This window comes from Impatiens glandulifera, chromosome 6 (assembly GCF_907164915.1).
Source record: "Impatiens glandulifera chromosome 6, dImpGla2.1, whole genome shotgun sequence".
NCBI lineage: Eukaryota > Viridiplantae > Streptophyta > Magnoliopsida > Ericales > Balsaminaceae > Impatiens > Impatiens glandulifera.
This window is the reverse complement of record NC_061867.1, coordinates 15,166,895-15,186,406: the sequence shown is the minus strand read 5'-3', so window position 1 is coordinate 15,186,406 and position 19,512 is coordinate 15,166,895. Positions and strand designations below refer to the sequence as shown.

The following is a 19,512-nucleotide window of genomic DNA, read 5'->3' as shown; positions in this document are numbered from 1 at the left end:
AATCGATCAAATGGATGTGAAGAATGCTTTCTTGAATGGTGACCTTCATGAAGAGGTTTATATGATGCCTCCCCCGAGTGTTCCTCATCAACTTGGTGAAGTTTAAAAGCTTTGCAAATCTTTTTATGATCTCAAACAAGCACCACATGCCTGGTTTAAAAAATTCTCTATGGTGATCATTTCACTTGGCTTTCTTCCTAGCCACCATGATTCAGCTTTATTTGTCAAGCGTACAACCGCATGATGCATTCTTATATCCTTGTATGTTGATGATATGATTATTACAGGTGATGATCATAATGGTATTGAATCATTGAAGTATGAGTTAGCACACTCATTCGCTATGAAATATTTGGGCATGTTACGTTATTTTTTGGGAATTGAGGTAGCTTATTATTCTCTAAAAGGTTATCTCTTATCTCAATCTAAGTACATTGCTTATTTGTTTGAGCGCGCTCGACTAACCGACAATTGAATTATTGATACACCCCTTTAGACTAATGATAGATACTCTCCGTCCGATGGCACTCATTTGGAGGATTCTGGTCTTTATCGTATCATTGTTGGCAACTTGGTTTATCTTACTGTAACTCTCTCAAACATTGCGCATGCAGTTCACGTGGTTAGTTAGTTTGTCACTTCCCCTACTACAATTCATTGGGTTGATGTTCTTTGTATTCTCAAGTATCTTCGGGGCACTCAATTTCATAGTCTCATATTTCCTTCCACGTCTTCATTAGAGTTGCGTGCATACTTTGATGCGGATTGGGCTGGTGATCCTACGGACCGCAAGTCGACCACTAGATATTGTATTTTCCTCGGTGATTCGCTTATTTCATGGAATAGCAAGAAACAATATGTCATCTCTCGGTCTTCTACAGAAGTTGAGTATCGTGTCATGGCCTCGACTACATGTGAAATTGTTTGGTTACGTAGACTACTTACTGATATGGGTATTTATCTTTCTCACCCTACTCCGCTAAATTGTGATAAGCAAAGTTCTATCCAGATTGCACAGAATTATGTCTTTAATGAGCGAACCAAACATATCGAGATTGATTGTCATGTCACTCGTCATCATCTACAGACTCACACCATCACTTTGTCATTCGTTCCTTCTTCTTTACAGATTGCTGATATATTTACAAAAGCGCACTTGATTTCGCGCTTTCGTTTTCTAACTAACAAACTCTCAATGCATATTATTGTTGCATCGTGAGTTTGAGAGGGGATGTTAGATATATTAGTATTATTATATTTATTAGCAATTAAGGGTACTTTAGTCTATTAGCAATTAAGGGTATTTCAGTCTATTGTAATCATTAACTATAAAAACTCTTTCATTACATTCAGTTTATTTTATGCTTGCTAATAAGAAATCCTAACTTCTCTCTTTATATTATCAGTAAAAACGTGATATGGCAATATACACATATAACTCTATTATGATAGATAGCTAGATATCTCTTTGACTAGATAGGACCTGCAACTGAATTGTCTTAAACCACAACATGGTACTGCCACTCGGGGTTCCCTAAAGTCAGTGGCGGACCCAGAAATATTTTCTCGGGGGGGCCAAATACATAGTAACGTAGCATTTTTTGGCGATCAAATAAATGCATTTTTTAATTAAAATTTTACTCGGTAATTACATAAAAAATACTAACAAGCACAATTACAAAATACTAACAAACACAATTACATTATTCTTGTTCATGAGTCGGTACAAAAAGAAGACAAAATATCTTCATTACGTTGACTATACCAATCAATCAATTCAAGAAAATTACCTTTATTTGATGAACTACTTGATTCATCATGTCCTCGAAAAGGTAATCTTTGCCTCAATAGAAAGTGTGTTACATCAAACATTGTCGTTAAACGGGTGCGATAATTTATTTCTATATCACGACCATGTGTACGTAAAACGTTTCTCATGTTATGTCTTTGATCTTGTAATGATTCAAATTGATTTCTAGCTTTATTATGACAACTATTTGAAGTTCCCATATGTTGATTGAATCTTTCTAATGCCCTTTTCCAATTTTTATACCCATCTCCTATAAAGGTAACATCTACGTTTTCTCTATTTAAAGGCTTAAAAAGATAACACTAAAAACAAAATGATGTATCTTTTGATATACTATGTTCTAACCATGTATATTTGATCAGTAACATTAGACTCATTAGTAGGCTTATTAATTGATTGAGAATGCTCAGACTGCTTATGTGATGTAGAAGTAAAAATTCGTTTATAGAACATCTCCATTATTCTATATCCTACATAAAATAAATAACTAAAAATAGATATGTGTCATAACCTAGGCCCCTAAATAAAATCTAACAAATACATTTATTTGTTTTAATAGTTTAAAACTAATTTAAAATTAAGAAATATAAAATAATATTTTACCTTTAATATTAATATAAATTATTATTTTATCCTTATATTTATATAAATTATTATTTTAATCTTTATTTTATTAGTAATTTGTATTATTAATTAATTATATTAAAATTAATAATATATATATATATATGTATAATTATAATATAAATGTAGTTTTAAAATAAATAATAATCTTATATGATTTTCATTATTTTATATATAATTTTTTATATTTTAAATTATATAAATAAATCTTATTTATATATTAACTAAAATTTATGTATTATTATTATAAATATTGTATCTTAGAAAATATGGTTGGTATAAAATTAAAATAATAATTACTTTAATAAAATTATATTTGAAATTAGAATACTATAATTATGAATTAATTTTTTTATAAAAGAAAGTGTTAATTTATTATAAATATTTATATATTAGAAAATGTGAGAGACAGGGTTTGATCCCCTGACCTCCATTATGGAAGGTCAACTCCAAAACCAGTTGGACAAAACCTTATTTGATAAATGTATATATATAAAATATCTTAAAACTTTTATGGTTGGGGGAGGCCCGGGCCCCCAAGACCCCCTTGTAGGTCCGCCACTGCCTAAAGTACCAAAGTACATTTCAATTAATACAACCTACATTCATAAGATAATAGCTACATGATGATTTTATTTTTTATTCATTTTAGTGATTATCCTTGTTCATACCAATAATCTCACAACAATCTTTCATTTCTTAAGAAAGTGGAATAAAAGATCTATCATCACAATTATCTACATACTTCAGGAAGATGGATAGAACAATGAGCCTAATTGAAAGGCTACAATTTCTATGTTTAGCATCTCGATACAAATTTAGGTCAAATTACTATTTCATACCATTCAATGATCAATTCTATAAATTGAACTCTTTCTACAAATAATGCAGTGTGTTTACAAATATATAAACATAAAAAGGAATTATGGGTTTTCCAAGTAGGTTCAATATGCTCCATGCATGAACCCTAATTAATATAATGCAGACAATTTACCTGAATGCGTGCACCTGATCTCATTTGCAGATTTTTGATAGTTTCTCCACCTTTACCAATAATTAACTCAACCTGTATTGACAAGGTCATTAGATGTATAATCAAGATAAAAGGATATGTAATAGAGAGTGGGAGCAAAATCTACCTTCTCATTTGAGACTTTTATCTCAACTTGCTCTCCTGCCACATTAGATTGAGCATTATTAAATTCCCTAGCCACAAGGGCAGGAGAACCGCGAGCATCGGGAAATTTGCCTTAAAGATGGCCTTATTTGAGTTTAAAATTGTTAGACTTTTCAAATAGTTCAATATAAAAATAGTAACTCTAATTATAAACAGTGTAAGGTTTCAATTATGTGTTTCTCAAATTTTGATTAAACTTATTAGGATTAATAAACTTGTTTCAACTTAAAATCAAACTACATTTATTTTCACTCACAATTCATTCTAATTTAGGGGATATCCGTCATTTTAGTATAAGTTATGTCTCACAATTTATTCTAATTTAGGGGATATCCGTCATTTAAGTATAAGTTATGTCTAGCCGACCAATTCAAATATATTTGGGTTTTGTATTTCAATATTATATTTTATATTTCGCAATCTCTAACTATTGACATATTCTTCTACTTCAACATTAATATTTATTATTTTTAGAGATTATTTTTAAGGTATAACACAATCACACAATATCTAAATATGTAGAAGACGAATGAGTAACAACATCATTGTCGTTTTAGTTTACAAATACGTTGTCATTTGATAATGAAGCTGAATAAGTCATCTCAAAACGAAGATGAAAGATTTTATCAACGATAGGACTTAGAAAAATAATAAATAAATATATAACGTATAAGCCGGGCGAATTCTGGAATAAGCCCAACCAACTCACTCCCTACCGCAGCCCACATACTAGAGTAAAGATGATATTATTAGAGTTTTAAAGTATAAAATGATTTAGTTGAGTAGTTTATGATGAAAATTTAGGACTTTTATTTTGTCATAGGTTCTAATTTCACCACAATTCATTTATTATTATTATTTTTTAACGGTTAAAAGTTACGTTTTTTTAGGCTAGGGTTCAAAGCTCGAGACCGGTATGCGAATAAGAGAAATTTGTGTATATTTTCAACGCAAATTAATAATTTTATAATATTTTAAATGTTTTTAGATATTTATGGTATAAATACAAATATATATATATATATATATATATATATATATATATATAATAAAGTTTTCAAACAAAAATAAATGTAAATGAAAAAAATATAGAAAGAAAAAATTAAAATAAGATGATGTACATGAATATTTTACATATTACCCACACACACACAATTAATTATAATTCTAATATATCAGTTTTTATTACATGAAAGACCCCAAATTCAACCCATAAATTTCAGATATTTTTTTATTCAAAATAATTATATATGATTTGTATGATTTTTTTTTTAAAAAAAATCTGCCATATAATATAAATGATTTGTTATCATTTTGTATAATTTTTTTTTTGTCAAATATTTTACCAAACTCTTGAACAATAATAATTTTTATTCACAATCAAAATATTTGATAAAAATTATTTTAACAACATAGATTTGGTTTATTTCGATTAATTTGATTCATCCATCATAATTATGGAACTTAAATAAGTCACAATGGTATGATATTGTGATTATATGATTATTGGATCTTTCTATGTTATAATTTTAATTTTGTAAATTTATCTTATTATTTAATATCTAATTTTTTTAATATTATTTATATTTGTAGTAAATTAATTTTCTAATATATCTTCTTCTGAATTTGTGATAATTAACTCATTATTAAACTAAAAAAAATGGAAAAAAACATATATTTGTAAGTAAGGGCATATTTAATGGTGAATATATGGATGAAACTCTTTGAATAAATTTTTAATTTATTATGTATTGATTTGTTATTATGTTTTGAATTTTGTTTCCTCCATTGTTTGTGTTCTTTTACTTCTGTCATGTATCTCATTTATTTATAATTTTAATTTTACCAAGAAGTAAAATCTTAAAAAAAAAAAAAAAACAATAGACTTACATTTTTAAGAATAAAATAATACAACCTTTTCAGGCGTAAGAATCAAATATTTTGTGTAAGATTTTTGACACTTAAATTGGGTTAGTAGTGACAACAACCAAAACACATATATATGTCATTGCAAACAATTACAAATTGATACTTATAATAAACAAGCTAGATGAAGTGAAAATCACATAACTCTTTAACAATACAAGATAATAACAAAAACAAGAAATCCAGAACAATAGCCAATAACAAAAGCATGAAAATCTGAAAAAGAAACATACAAGCACATTTAATTAACTAATTTAACGTCCAACATACATGCTTGAAAAGCTAATCAGAGGTTCGTGAGAAGTAACTAGCGGTGGGCTAGATTCAATAGGTTGGTGGTAGGTCGGAACAGGCATCTTCGGCGGAAGTTTGGGCAACGAAGAATCGAAATGAAGAACATGTATTGCTTGTTTCATGTGTGGCCTCAAACTAGGATCAGGGTGAACACACCACAAGCCAACAATAACTAAACATTCAACTTCTTTACTATTGAATTTGTTATTCAATCTTTCATCAATAGCATCAACAACTTTTCCTTTTCCATACAAGTCCCACACCCATTCCACTAACTCCGTTTTCATTTTTGCAAGCTTGGAGTCCCTGCTCTTTCTTCCCGTGACAATTTCTAAGATCACCACTCCAAAACTGTAAACATCTGATTCTTTGCTCGACCTACCGGTCCTTAAGTATTCGGGTGACATGTAACCTAGTGTTCCAGCTAGGCCTGTCGTTTCTGGGCCATGCTCGTGGTGAGTGAGCCTCGCCAATCCAAAGTCTCCAAGTTTGACGTTGAAACTCGAATCTAACATCATGTTGCTTGATTTTATATCCCTATGTATAACGCATTGCTCCCATTCCTCGTGCAGATAAAGTAGAGCAGATGCAAGACCGAGAGCTATCTTGTGCCTCGTGAGCCAATTGAGCACAACTCTCTTGCCAAAAAGGTGTGAATCGAGACTGCCATTCGACATGAATTCATATACTAGTAGGAATTCTCCCCGATGATCGTGGCACCATCCAATGAGTTGAACCAAATTGCGATGCCTTAATTGGCTGATGATCTTAACCTCGGTCAGATACTCTTTCTTCCCTTGTTTAGACCCTTTCGATATCCTTTTTACGGCAATTAGTAGGTCCAATGAAATTAAGTAGCCCTTGTAAACACTCCCAAAACCCCCTTCCCCTAGCTTTCGTGCTTCCGAGAAGTTATCCGTAGCCAGTGCAAGATCAATGTAGGAAAATGGGCGCGGACCTATCCCTCTTTCAAGACCATCGTTCATATTGATCAAATTGGCTTCAAAATAGCTAGACTTGCATATAGATTTAACTGTAATTACAACTATCCCAATCAAGAGCAGACCCATTGATAAAGATATACCTAAAATCAATTTGATATGACTAGTTGTTCCACTTTGTTCCTTCATATTCATGCTTGAACTAAACTCCCATGATTATCATGAACCACATGCTTCTCTATAAGCATACCCGTGACAGCTGAAAATCCAACCATTACCCATTGTGGCAAAACATTCTTCAAGTCTACTTTATAAGAGAGAGTTGAATTGGGATGTGTCTTGTTAGCCCAACTAACACTCAGATTAGTAGTTGAAGAATTGTATGTGATCCAAACATCTATCAAATTTCCACTATACTTACTTGCATTCCAAGGAAAGTTAGTAACTGAAGCTAATGATTTCACATCAATACCGACATGTCCGTATGGAGGATCGAATTCATGGTTGTAAAATGTGTCAAATTCAACTGCAACAAATTGGTTTCCCGATATATCAGAAGTGGTCGTTCTGTTGAGAAGACCGAGATATTTTCCTGCTGCATTGGGAGGAATCTGGGAACCAAAGGGAGCAAGAAAGAAGGTAAGACCATCTCCGTAAGAAGCAGTGCCAAGCGTGTAGATGACAAAAGAGAAATGTGTTGTTAAATCGGAAACTTCACCTGTTTTTTTATCCCAGATTGGAACCTTATGGGTATAGTAGGCCCATCCCACCCGATAGAATGCATCTAACTGATTCATTTCAATGGCTCCTTGTGAAGAAATCGCATCTCCTTGGTAGGATATGTCGGCTAGGCTGTCGTCAAAACGAGAGAACTCAAATTGAAGGGAGGATGTTGAGGGAAATAGACAAAGAACACATAACAAAGCAAGAACATTATCCATGGACATGAGAACAGATTTGTTCATCTCTATGGCTAGCTAGCAGCTCTTCTCTTACTATATATATCATGGAGAATTGTGGTGGTCCTTTCAATTATTATACATTCAATAAGTATGTATACATATAATATATATTGAGAAACTTAATTAGAGAAAAGATAATTTTATTGATATCCATAAAAGAGGACTTACAAATAAAAAAATTATAGGATTGGGGAACCATTTTTCAATTAGTCTAAAATATTTTATCTTACATAATAAAATTATTAAAGACTCAGATCAATTTAGAAGAAACTTAAAAATTTTTTTGAGAAAACTTTAATCGGCTGAAAATTCAAAGAGGTTCATCCAAATTTGTAAAAATCATCTATCAGGATGACGGTCTACTTCATTTGTAAAAATCATCTAAATTTGTGGATGTTCTTAGGTCAAAGTCAACTGACTTTTTAGGTTCAAATATTATTATTTCTCACATTTCTATTTACTAAAATATAAAAATTATTTGATGAGTCCGAATGGTGTCACTTTTTTCAACAGCCATTTCTAACATAATAATTAATTTTTAAAATCTCAACGTAAATAAAAATTAAATCAAGACAAGTAGTAAGAACTAAAATAAATGTTGATCATAACCTTTTTAGTGCTAAGATCTGTCTTTCCTTCTTTGTGTGAATTGTGAATTTTTTAATTTATTATTTTTGTCTTCTATTTGTTTCAACCTCTTTAAGAGGGGTTAATACTTATATTTGGTTTTTGATTACATTACAGATAGTTAATACAGATGTTTTGGTTTTGGTTACTTTATAGATAGTCTAATAAACTAGTTCATTGATGTTTAAGCTACTCAAAGCTCCTTGAGAGTATTTTCCTCTTTCCTTCTATTTTGAGAAGTTTTGTGGCCATTTAATTTATTAATTTAAGAACGGTCTTTTTCACTAAAAAAAAAAGAAAGAAAAATTGAGCCTATTTAGTATTTAGAAACTATGAAGAAAGTTTCTCAATTGGTTGTTTCGCGGGAAATGGAGTTTTGATGGTTCTTATATTTTGTTTCAAATTCCTTCAAGGGGTTAAACCTTTAGACCATCCTTGTCTATTCTTCTACAAATCCTTGGCTGGTACATAACAGTTTGATGTAAAAATTTAGTTAGATTTTAAGAAAAATCATTATAAACATTTTAAAAAGAAAATAGAAGATTTCTAGTAGAATCACAAACTAAAGATTGGATAACAACCTGAATTCTTTACTTGATTGCAAGCTAGATTTAAATTGGATTTAAACGAAATTTGATAAGGGTGAGATCGTGGAACATTTTTGTCATACTTGTATGCGCGAAAATCATCGCTTCCCCTCCGAATCGTTCCACTCACTCCGTTTGATTCAGAGGGAAAGTGAGTTGGAAGCCCTCTAATTCTTTGTTGCTGCTCAAACTGATCTTTCTCCTTCCGCATTTTATTTTCATCACGACCTTTAAGCAGAAAAATTAACAAAAAGAAATTAGTTAGGCCCAACTTTTATTTATAATTTTATTCAACAAATTTATGTAAAAAAACACTAGACGAATTATATTTAATAAGTTTGTAGGCTGAGGATTTTAAAATTATAAATAAGAAGCTAAAATGAGGGTCTATAATACCATAACAGCCTATTTGGAAACTATATTATTTTTTAAAAAAATTGGAGTTGTTTCTCCAGAGTTTCACCCAACATGAGAAATCCTAGTATTATTACCTTGTCTACTTGAAGAACTGGTTCAACTTATCCCACCTATCCATACATAAATAAGCATCCTCTTGCAAATCCGAACAATCCATCCGCCATCTCTCTGAAAGGTTGGCATGACAAATTCAAATTTCCTGCTCCATACAAGACTTGATCTTGAAGAGAACCTCCCGTCCTTATTCTCAAATAATCGAAAGATATAAGGAAAAAGAGTATGAAATACAGTCAGCTCTCTTAAATGTTAACAATGAAAATAAACTTGAATAAGCAAGTATACAAACGTAGAACAGCTTTCGCCAAATTGGTGTTAACCAAGGCCTGCCAAATTGAGGCATCCATAATGATGATTGTAAGTGATGTGAAGATGATTTTTTTTCCTCATATGAGTGTCCGGGCTAAACCTCATAGGAGTAGAGCAGCACATCAACCCACTGTCATAACCCTCACTTCAATCCAGGTGTTTTCACTGAGAATCAAACTTGAAACCTAGGATGATCAACTCGTTAGAATTTCCATTTTCTATTTATGAAAATCCGTGTGCTTAGGATTCCCTAATGATTAAATAAACCAAGATTTTACCATGACTGCAATTTTAGAGAGACGCGATAAGACTCTTGTCATCTCATCCCAGCTACCCGAGATGGGTATGAGAAGATGAATATGAAAACAGTTATTTACCAATTTATCAAAAAAACAAAACACAGTTATTTACCAAATTTAATACGGAAGATGATCCCATGAGCAATTGTTATAGTTACACTTATCAGAATGTCACCAGTCTATAGTAGCACAGACAAATCTGTCGTATGTAAAAGCAACCCACTACAATTATAGTATATTATGCTACTAGAAAAATGATAAAAGGGAGACAAGTGCCCATCTTTGAACCAACAACCTTATAATAAATCAAAGGGAGATCGAGTGACGAGTTGAAAAAACTTGTTTCAGAGTAGAATCGTAATAAACTAGCGAATCAACATGCTTAACTCGATAAATACTAAAATATTGTTTTCAGATCTTGTTGCTCTATTATTGTCAGTAAAATGAAGAGTTTTATAACACTGAAAGTAAAAATCCAACAGTTTATAAGCATTTCTCTCAAACTAACTATTTATTTTTCATTGCAAATATTAGAGCACCAAGTCATCCGCTTGCAAGTTACAACCGACTAGCGCTTATAGTATTGCATCTATTTTTCGTTTACTATCACTATTAGGTTGAGGACCATAAGTTGGTCCTAGTATGTTGACATTGAAGATCAGTTTCTTTAATAGTATGATATTGAAATTGAAATTCAACTTCTTTAATACTAGTACTTCCCTCATTGGATCTTCAAACTTTGTTATCCATCTAATTTCAATATAAAATATAAGACTAAAATTTGAACACATGTGAATATTTCAGTAATTAATGTAAATAAGTAATAGCCGTAGAGATAAGTTTAACCAAAAACAAATAATTTCATCAAATTTCAGCAAGATTTAGGAATTTCAGCAACTAATAACTAATAGAAGCTTTCAATAATGTTGTTTGGACCTTCAATTCCTATTCCAAACAGTAACCATATATGAGACCCAAACAACAACTAATAATCTATTTGAACCAAATGACAAGTCAACAACTGTTATTGAAATCAACTAATAACTAAAACTTCAGCAACTTTCAATCATTTCAGAAACTAATAACTAATAAAAGCTTTCAATAATGTTGTTTGGGTCCTTCCATTGCTATCCTCAACAACTATTAGTCTATTAGACCCAAATAACATGACAGCAACAATTATTGAAAGCCACAAATAATTAATCATTTCAGGCTTTCAGCCACTTTCAATAATTTCAGTACGATTTAGAAATTTCAGCAACAAATAACCATGTAAGAAATAAGAGTCTGTAAGTTCAACAAATAATTACCAGGAGAGAGATGAATCGGGATGAATGTGAAGTTGAAGATGAACTTCCACATAAACCTCCAAAATGTCACAGGGAGAACTTTGAAGCCTGAAGACCTGTGATTCTGAACCGCGATTTCGACATTGAGGAGTCGTATAATGTATACTCAGTATTGCAGATTACTAACTCACATAACTCTGCAACATTACTAAGCCTCACACATAACTGCCCATACATAAATTACTAGCTATAATTTTAGCTACTGTAACAACAGTATCATCTTTAGAATTATGGATATTCAACCAGTTTAATCGCCACGCATTGAGCAGAGACGCCACACAACCTCATCAGTCCACATACTCATGCATCTTCTTTACAACATCCACATTTTCTTAGAACTGTAGTGCTCTATCTATTGGTTGATTCCATAATCTTCAATCAACATTTGTTCAACCAGTTCTCCATGCATGCACAAATTCAACAAACCAACGAATATGATTCCATCTGGTTCTACATCATCTCAATTCTGGCAGTGCACTCGTGATGAATGAAGTGGGTTTAGTGACATATCTTGCTTGGGTTCTTGTGAATGAATTTACCAAGATGAAGTACAAAGTACAAACAAATGTAACTGAATTCGGCCATACCATTAGTTCAAGATGTATAATTGCCTCCATAAAGAGGCCGTCTGTGTTCATAATTGCATTCCAGAATGGAACATCTCTCTCGGGCATTTCTTCGAACAGAATGAGTGCGTTCCCATGTACTTGGACGAGAACAATGATGAAGGCATGTAACTTCTACAATTTGAAAAATAGCTTGTGAGAATAAAAATCAAAGGTACTTACTCAATATGGTTTAAACAGACAATTAATCACAAAAAAAAAAAAGAAATGCCAGTTGATATGAAGTCCCATAATATTAACATATATTTTAACCAACTATGGAGAAACAAACAGGGCCTAGCTAGAAGACCTTAAAAGAGGAAACCAAACAGCACTTAGTCGTTTCTTTTCTTCTTCTTCCACGGATGACAGCAGCAGTCTTCTTCACCGGATCAAACACAGGTATTCTTTTCGTCTTCTTTTCTCTTTTGCTGATACATACATACATACAATACAGGTATTCACTTATCCAAAGTAGAGGCATCGGTTTTGTAAGGATAATCTCAAGCTTAGTAAAATCAACCGGTTCTGTTCTTGTCTCTAGGAGTTTGCTTAGTGTCCCGACTGCCGACACAACGATGATGAGAATGGCTGTTCAACTAGAAACTCGTTGACCACTTTCCATGCTTCTTTCGAGCCCTTGTTAATCAATTTAACAAAGAAGTCGACGAAGAATTCTCTATCGATTGACAAAATTTCTCCGTCTTTTAGTGACTCTGCAAACTCGTCCGAGGACCAAAATTCGGGTACGATCAAATTTTCTATAGTTTTCTCTACATCCAAATCCAGAAAGTAATGAGGTTTTGTGGCAACCATTGCAGGAGATTGCCCATGTTTACCTTTTCATTCAAGCTCCTCCCAACAGATATATCCCTGTTCACAAATGCAAACTGAGATAATGCTTTAGCACCCTTTTTGTGATCTGAATCTCCATTACCAGAAAAGCTAGAGAACCACTGCAAGATCCGTCTCCCGTTCCCTGCATTTTCAGGTTATTAGCATAAATTGAGTATTGATGATTTTCTGATTGTTCTAAGTATTGTTGATTCAACTAAGTCAATTTCTTAGCCATATAACCCTTCTTCTGGAAATTAGCAGATATTGATTCATGTTCTTCTTTTCTTGTATTCATCTAATGATAAGTTTTGCATTCATGGGTTTCTGTTAGGGAAGTCAGTAAAACCCTTTCCCTTCCTATACTTGTGTAGATTTGATTCTTAACCATTTTCTATTCTTGATTAACTGTTACTATCTTCACTCCATGTGTGTCATTCTTTAGTTTATGGTAACAAAAGTTCCCTATTATAAAGGTAATTGTAATGTATTTTAAATTTTACTGTCTGATTGATATCTAACTTCAATGAATGACTCTCTGATCTATGTATCTTGTTACATGGTAGGATCTCTTTCTTGAGCTTTGGGGAAATTTATTTAACTACTTTTGATGTGGCCCTGTTTTAGTTGTCATTTTTTAGCTTTGATGATTAATATGATTGAATATTTTATATTCTAACTGTTTGTCCAATGTTTTTGTTTTTTACTTACTTCTTGTTCATTTTTTTGTAGATGACGTCAACCATAATTCCTGAGTTTAATGGTAAAGTATCATGGAAATCCAATCTGTCCAACATTGCTACCAAGTTTGCTCAAATGGATCTCGTGGAAAGGTTAGAACAAACCCAATTCCGATATATATTCAAAGGAGCCCCGTCACTGCAGTTTTCAGGTTCGATTATACATCAAATGCTCCTGAGAAAAAGCAACTCAAATTCTAAGGAGATGAAGTTCCTCGTTAATGGAGAGGAGCTTTGCTTTGGGATGAAGGAGTTTGCCTTGGTCACAGGCCTCAATTTTGGGAGATTCCCTGCGGTGGAAACCATTTTCAATGAAGTTGAAGAATGTCCACCATTGGTGATAAAATATTTTAAAGGTAATATGATTGTTAGAACAAAAGACCTTTTCTCAAAATTTGACTCTTGCTCTGACAAGGAAGATACATTGAAGTTGGGTCTGGTATTATTTCTTTGTCATTATCTGTTCTCCTTTGACCGAAGGAAGATAATAAATATCAAACTCTTCCGCATTGTCGAGGACATCGACACTTTCCTCCGATTTCCATGGGGAAAGTTGGCCTTTAAAGCAACCCTCAAGGGTTTGAACAAGAACCTTGAACACTTCAGGAAGATATATTTACAGAAGACGAAAACCATGAAAAAGAAGAAGAAAGACAAGAAGTTGGATGTTTCTTATACCGTATGTGGGTTCGCACTAGCTTTCCAAGTGTGGACCTATGAGGTTTTGCAAACGTTTGTCCCCAAACTTGCCCAGAGGAAGCTACAAACGCATCAGTCTGTCTGCGCAAGGATAATACAGTACAAATCCAGCGGGAAGACCACCGTCTCTGATATTCATGATGCCCTGCAAGGCAAGGTTGTTAAAAAGATGGAAGTGTCTGAAGAGGAGAATATCTTGTATAGTGGGGAGGATTTTGAAGATATGGGAGGTAACTTGTATGATTCATTATATGAACTAGATTCCAGAAAGAGGAAACATGAAGAGATTGAAGATGTAGCTCCTCCCAAACCCGCCATGAGGAAGACAAGACATAAGTCGAGAGCTCCTCCCAGCCCCAACACCTCTGATTCTGTGGAGAGCTCCCCCGGTACAATGGCAGATGATGATGACCCTCAAATGACTCCAACAATAACAAATAATGATGGATGTAAATTGGATCAACTGACGAAAGAGGTAAAACTCCTTAAAGAGAATCAACTTCAACTACAAGAACTCCTTAAAGAGAATCAACTTCAACTACAAGAACTCCTTAAAGAGAATAAACTTCAACTACAAGAACTCCTTAAAGAGAATCAACTTCAACTACAAGAACTGACGAAAGAGGTAAAGCTCCTTATTAAAGAGAATCAACTTCAACTAAAAGAACATAAACTTCAACTACAAGAACAGATTGACATACTAAAGGGGGAACTGAGAAGGAAAAAGAAGAAAAAGAGGAAGGAGAAGTGGAGAATATCAGCCACACTAAAGGAAAAACTGAGAATGAGACTAATAAAGAGGAAGCAGAAGAAGGAGAAGTATGAGAAGGTTGAGGATATTGTGAATGATCGCGATTTGGAGATGGTGAATGTGTGTATTGAGGATCTGTTTGAGAAGACTGGTGAAGATTTGGTGATTGAGAATGTGGAGGTATATATTTCTCCACTTTGTTATGTCTAATTTTCGCATGTTCTATAATATCTATTTTTGTATAATGTTTTCCAATGGGCAGGGACAGATTGTCGATGAGGAGGTGGTTGATATGGACAATGTGGACGAGATTGGGGTTGGGGATGGAAATATGGAGGTGGAGAAGGTGGTGGAGGATCTATTTGAGAAGAATGAGGAAGATTTTATGTTTGAGGAGGTGGAGGAAGATTTGATGATTGAAAATATGGAGGTGGAGAAGGTGGTGGAGGATCTGTTTGAGAAGAATGAGGAAGATTTAATGATTGAGAAGGTGAAGGTATGTATTTCTCCACTTTGTGTATGTACAATTCTCCACCTTGTTCATTTAATAATATTTTATGTATAATCTTTTCCAATGTGTAGGGCCAGATTGAGTATCAGAATATGGAGGTGGAGAAGGGGGATGAGGATGTGTTGGTTGAGAAGGAGGATGAAAATTTGGTTAATGTAAATTTGGTGATTGAGAAGTTGGGTGAGAAGGTGGAGGTATGTATTTCTCCACTTTGTGTATGTACAATTCTCCACCTTGTTCATTTAATAGCAATTTATGTATAATCTTTCCAATGCGCTCATTTAATAACATTTTATGTATAATCTTTCCAATGCGCTGGTCCAGATTGGGGGTGTTGACAATGTGGTGAAGGTGTACCGGATTGGGGATGAAAATGTTCACATTGTGGAGAATCCGGACAATGATGAGATGGAGGTATGTATTTCTCCACTTTGTGTATTTACAATTCTCGCATGTTCTATAATATCAATTTTTGTATAATATTTTCCAATGGGCAGGGACAGATTGAGGATCAGAATATGGAGGTGGAGAAGGGGGATGAGGATGTGTTGGTTGAGAAGGCGGATGAAAATTTGGTTAATGTAAATTTGGTTAATGAGAAGTTGGGTGAGAAGGTGAAGGTATGTATTTCTCCACTTTGTGTATGTACAATTTTCTCCACCTTATTAATGTAATAGCATTTTATGTATAATCTTTTCCAATGTGCAGGGACCGAAGGTGGAAAAGAAAGTAAATGTGCAGAAGCCAAAGGTGGAGAAGAAGGTAAATATACAAAAGAAGGTGAAGAAGGTGAAGAAGGTGGATGAGAAAAAAGAAGAGGATTTGTTTGTGGAAGACAAGAAGAAGAAGCAAAAGAAGCAGAATGTGGATGTGGTGGAAGTCAAAATACGGGTGTCAATTAAAAGAGAAGGAGTATGAGGTCGAAGAAACTACTTTCTCTTTACACCGACCCTGGAGGAAAACAAATGAAGCTCAAAGATCCAATCACTGTCAATCCAATGGTAAAAATTGACGAGGAACTGCTGAATCACTTGTTGAAACTGATGAAGAACAAGAAAACATTTGAATCGGTGTATGTAAATGCTGGCCTTGCAGACTTTCATTTCTTCGAAACCCTGCTTCGACCACGAGATGTGATAGTCTTTTAGAGTTGGGCAAGGGTCGATTGCCTCGTGTAGAAACAGAGGATAGAGTAGCTAAGCTAGCTAATTGGTGACTAAACACAGTGTAGAAACAGAGGATAGAGTAGCTAAGCTAGCTAATTGGTGACTAAACACAGTGTTGATTATCTTTTGAAAGTATAATTTGTTGGAATTTCAAATAACTCAAATGCCTTTACTTAATCTTTGTCATGTTATTAGCTAATATTTCATGAACTTGTATTCAAATGGATTAGTTGTTTGTTCCTTCTCATTTGAACAATTTGAATGGCGCTTGGCGCTGATATTGATATGCCAGGGTGGATGTTCTCTAAGATGATGCGAAGTGCAAAAATTAGATACACAGATTACTCTACTCTGTAGTGAGTGTTATTCAACTCTTGGGAAGGTTGGGGAATTGGAGACGGGTTTTGCAGTTTATGGAAATTAGCTTCAATTGTGTGATCGTTTTAAATCCCACAAAATGAGGTAGTTGATTTATTCTTTCATTTGGAATCTAATATATCTTTATTCTTTTTGTGATGTGGAGAATTGATTGTTTCTATTCACTAGTTCATTAGGCTTTCACTATCCCCTCGAAGTTGTCTTTTTGCTCATTAGGCTTTCACTCTCCCCTCGAAGTTGTCTTTTTGCAATAATTATGAATCATAGCTCTGATTAGTTGATTAGCCTCATTTGGAAACACCTATTGTTAATGTTTTTTTATCTGGGTCTGTTTCCAATTACATAAACATTTGGTAACTAGATTGTGAAGCATAATATTAGGTTAAAACCCGTCGATTATAGACTTTGTTACTTGGATCAGAGGGAGGGAATATAGATATGGTATATCCCTAGAATCATGATATTAATAATATATTTCATAATATAATATAATTATGGTTGAATTAGGGATTATCCCATTTTACATGTCATGGGGGCATTTTGACCACATTTTTGTACGCCCTAAAATTAATATTTTGATATTTTCAGTTACTCTTCTCAAGTGTTACCATTTGAATTGGCTCATCTTTGATCTTGAAGGACATGGTTGTGCTGAGATTTTAATTCAAGTTGAGAATTGAGATTAAGGGCATATCTACATATATATGTCTAGTTGCATTAGATTTTCCTGACAAAATATTTGTTTTTTCAACTGTAACGAAGGTACTAAATGCTTGTGTGCAACGGAAACAATGGGAGGGTGCGTTTTGGGTATTGCAACAATTTAAGGAAAAAGGAAAAAGACCTAAAGGCACAACATATGGACTTGTTATGAAGGTAATATTCTCCTTTATGCCTGAACAATTGTACTTTATACTTCTATTATCGATGAAAAATGAGAATTTTTCAATTCTATATTTTTGTATAATTCAATTTTTTTCAGTTCAATTGACATTTTTTTATTAGACTTGTAGAATAATAATAGTTTTAAAAATAATAATAATAATAATAATAACAATTTTAATAATAATATTAATATTAATAACAATAATAATAATAATAATTTTTATAATAATAATAATAATTTTTATAATTTTAATAATAATTATAAAAATAATATTATTAATAATATTAATTATTATAATAATTTTAATAATAATAATTTTAATAATAATATTAATTATTATAATAATTTTAATAATAATTTTAATAATAATAATAATAATAATAATTTTAATAACAATAATAATTTTAATAATAATAATAATAATAATATTATTAAAAATAATAATAAATAAAATAATAATAATAATAATAATAATTATTATAATGGCTTCCTCTTTAGGTTGGTTGTCCAATTTCTTTTGAAATTTTTTTGAAATCCACTTAGATAAAAAAATAATAATAATAATAAAAATAATAATAATAAAAAAAAATAATAATATAAATAATAATAAAAAAAAATAATAATAATAAAAATAATAATAAAAAATAATAATATTAATTTTAATAATAATAATATTAATATTAATATTAATATTACTATTAATATTAATAAATTTAATTTTAATTTTAATAATAATAATAATAATAATAATTTTAATAATAATAATAATAATAACAATATTAATAATAATAAATTTTTTAATAATAATAATAATAATAATAATAATTTTAATAATAATAATAATAATAATACTAATTTTAATAATAATATTAATAATAATAATAATAATAATAATATTAATATTAATAATAATAATAATAATTTTAATAATAATAATAATAATAATTTTAATAATAATAATAATAATTTAAAATAATAATAATAATTTTGTTAATAATAATTATAATTTTAATAATAATATTAATAATAATAATAATAATTTTAATAATAATAATATTAATTTTAATAATAATAATAATAATAATTTTAATAATAATAATAATAAATTTTTTAATAATAATATTAATATTAATAACAATAATAATATTAATTTTAATAATAATTATAATTTTAATAATAATTCTAAAAATCATTTTAATAATAATATTAATTATTATAATAATTTTAATAATAATAATAATAATTTTAATAATAATATTAATTATTATAATAATTTTAATAATAATATTAATTATTATAATAATTTTAATAATTTTAATAACAATTTTAATAATAATAATAATAATATTAATATTAATATTAATATTAATTTTAATATTAATAATATATGTTATTTGGTTCATATTGGTTTTAGGGAAGTTTCGCTAAGGACTTACCGTTTCGCTAAGTGCTTATCGTTTTGCTAAGTGCTTACCGTTTCGCTATATGCTTAGCATTTCACTAAATGCTTAGCATTTAGCATTTAATTAAGTGTTTACCGTTTCGCTAAGTAGCTAACCACAC

The 19,512-nt window shown here is 31.3% G+C and overlaps 1 pseudogene; it reads right to left on the bottom strand.

The window, feature by feature from the left end:
- Nucleotides 1–5,624: 5,624 nt before the first annotated feature.
- On the bottom strand, nt 5,625–7,785 carry LOC124942037 (annotated as a pseudogene).
- Between the last annotated feature and the right edge of the window lie 11,727 nt (nt 7,786–19,512).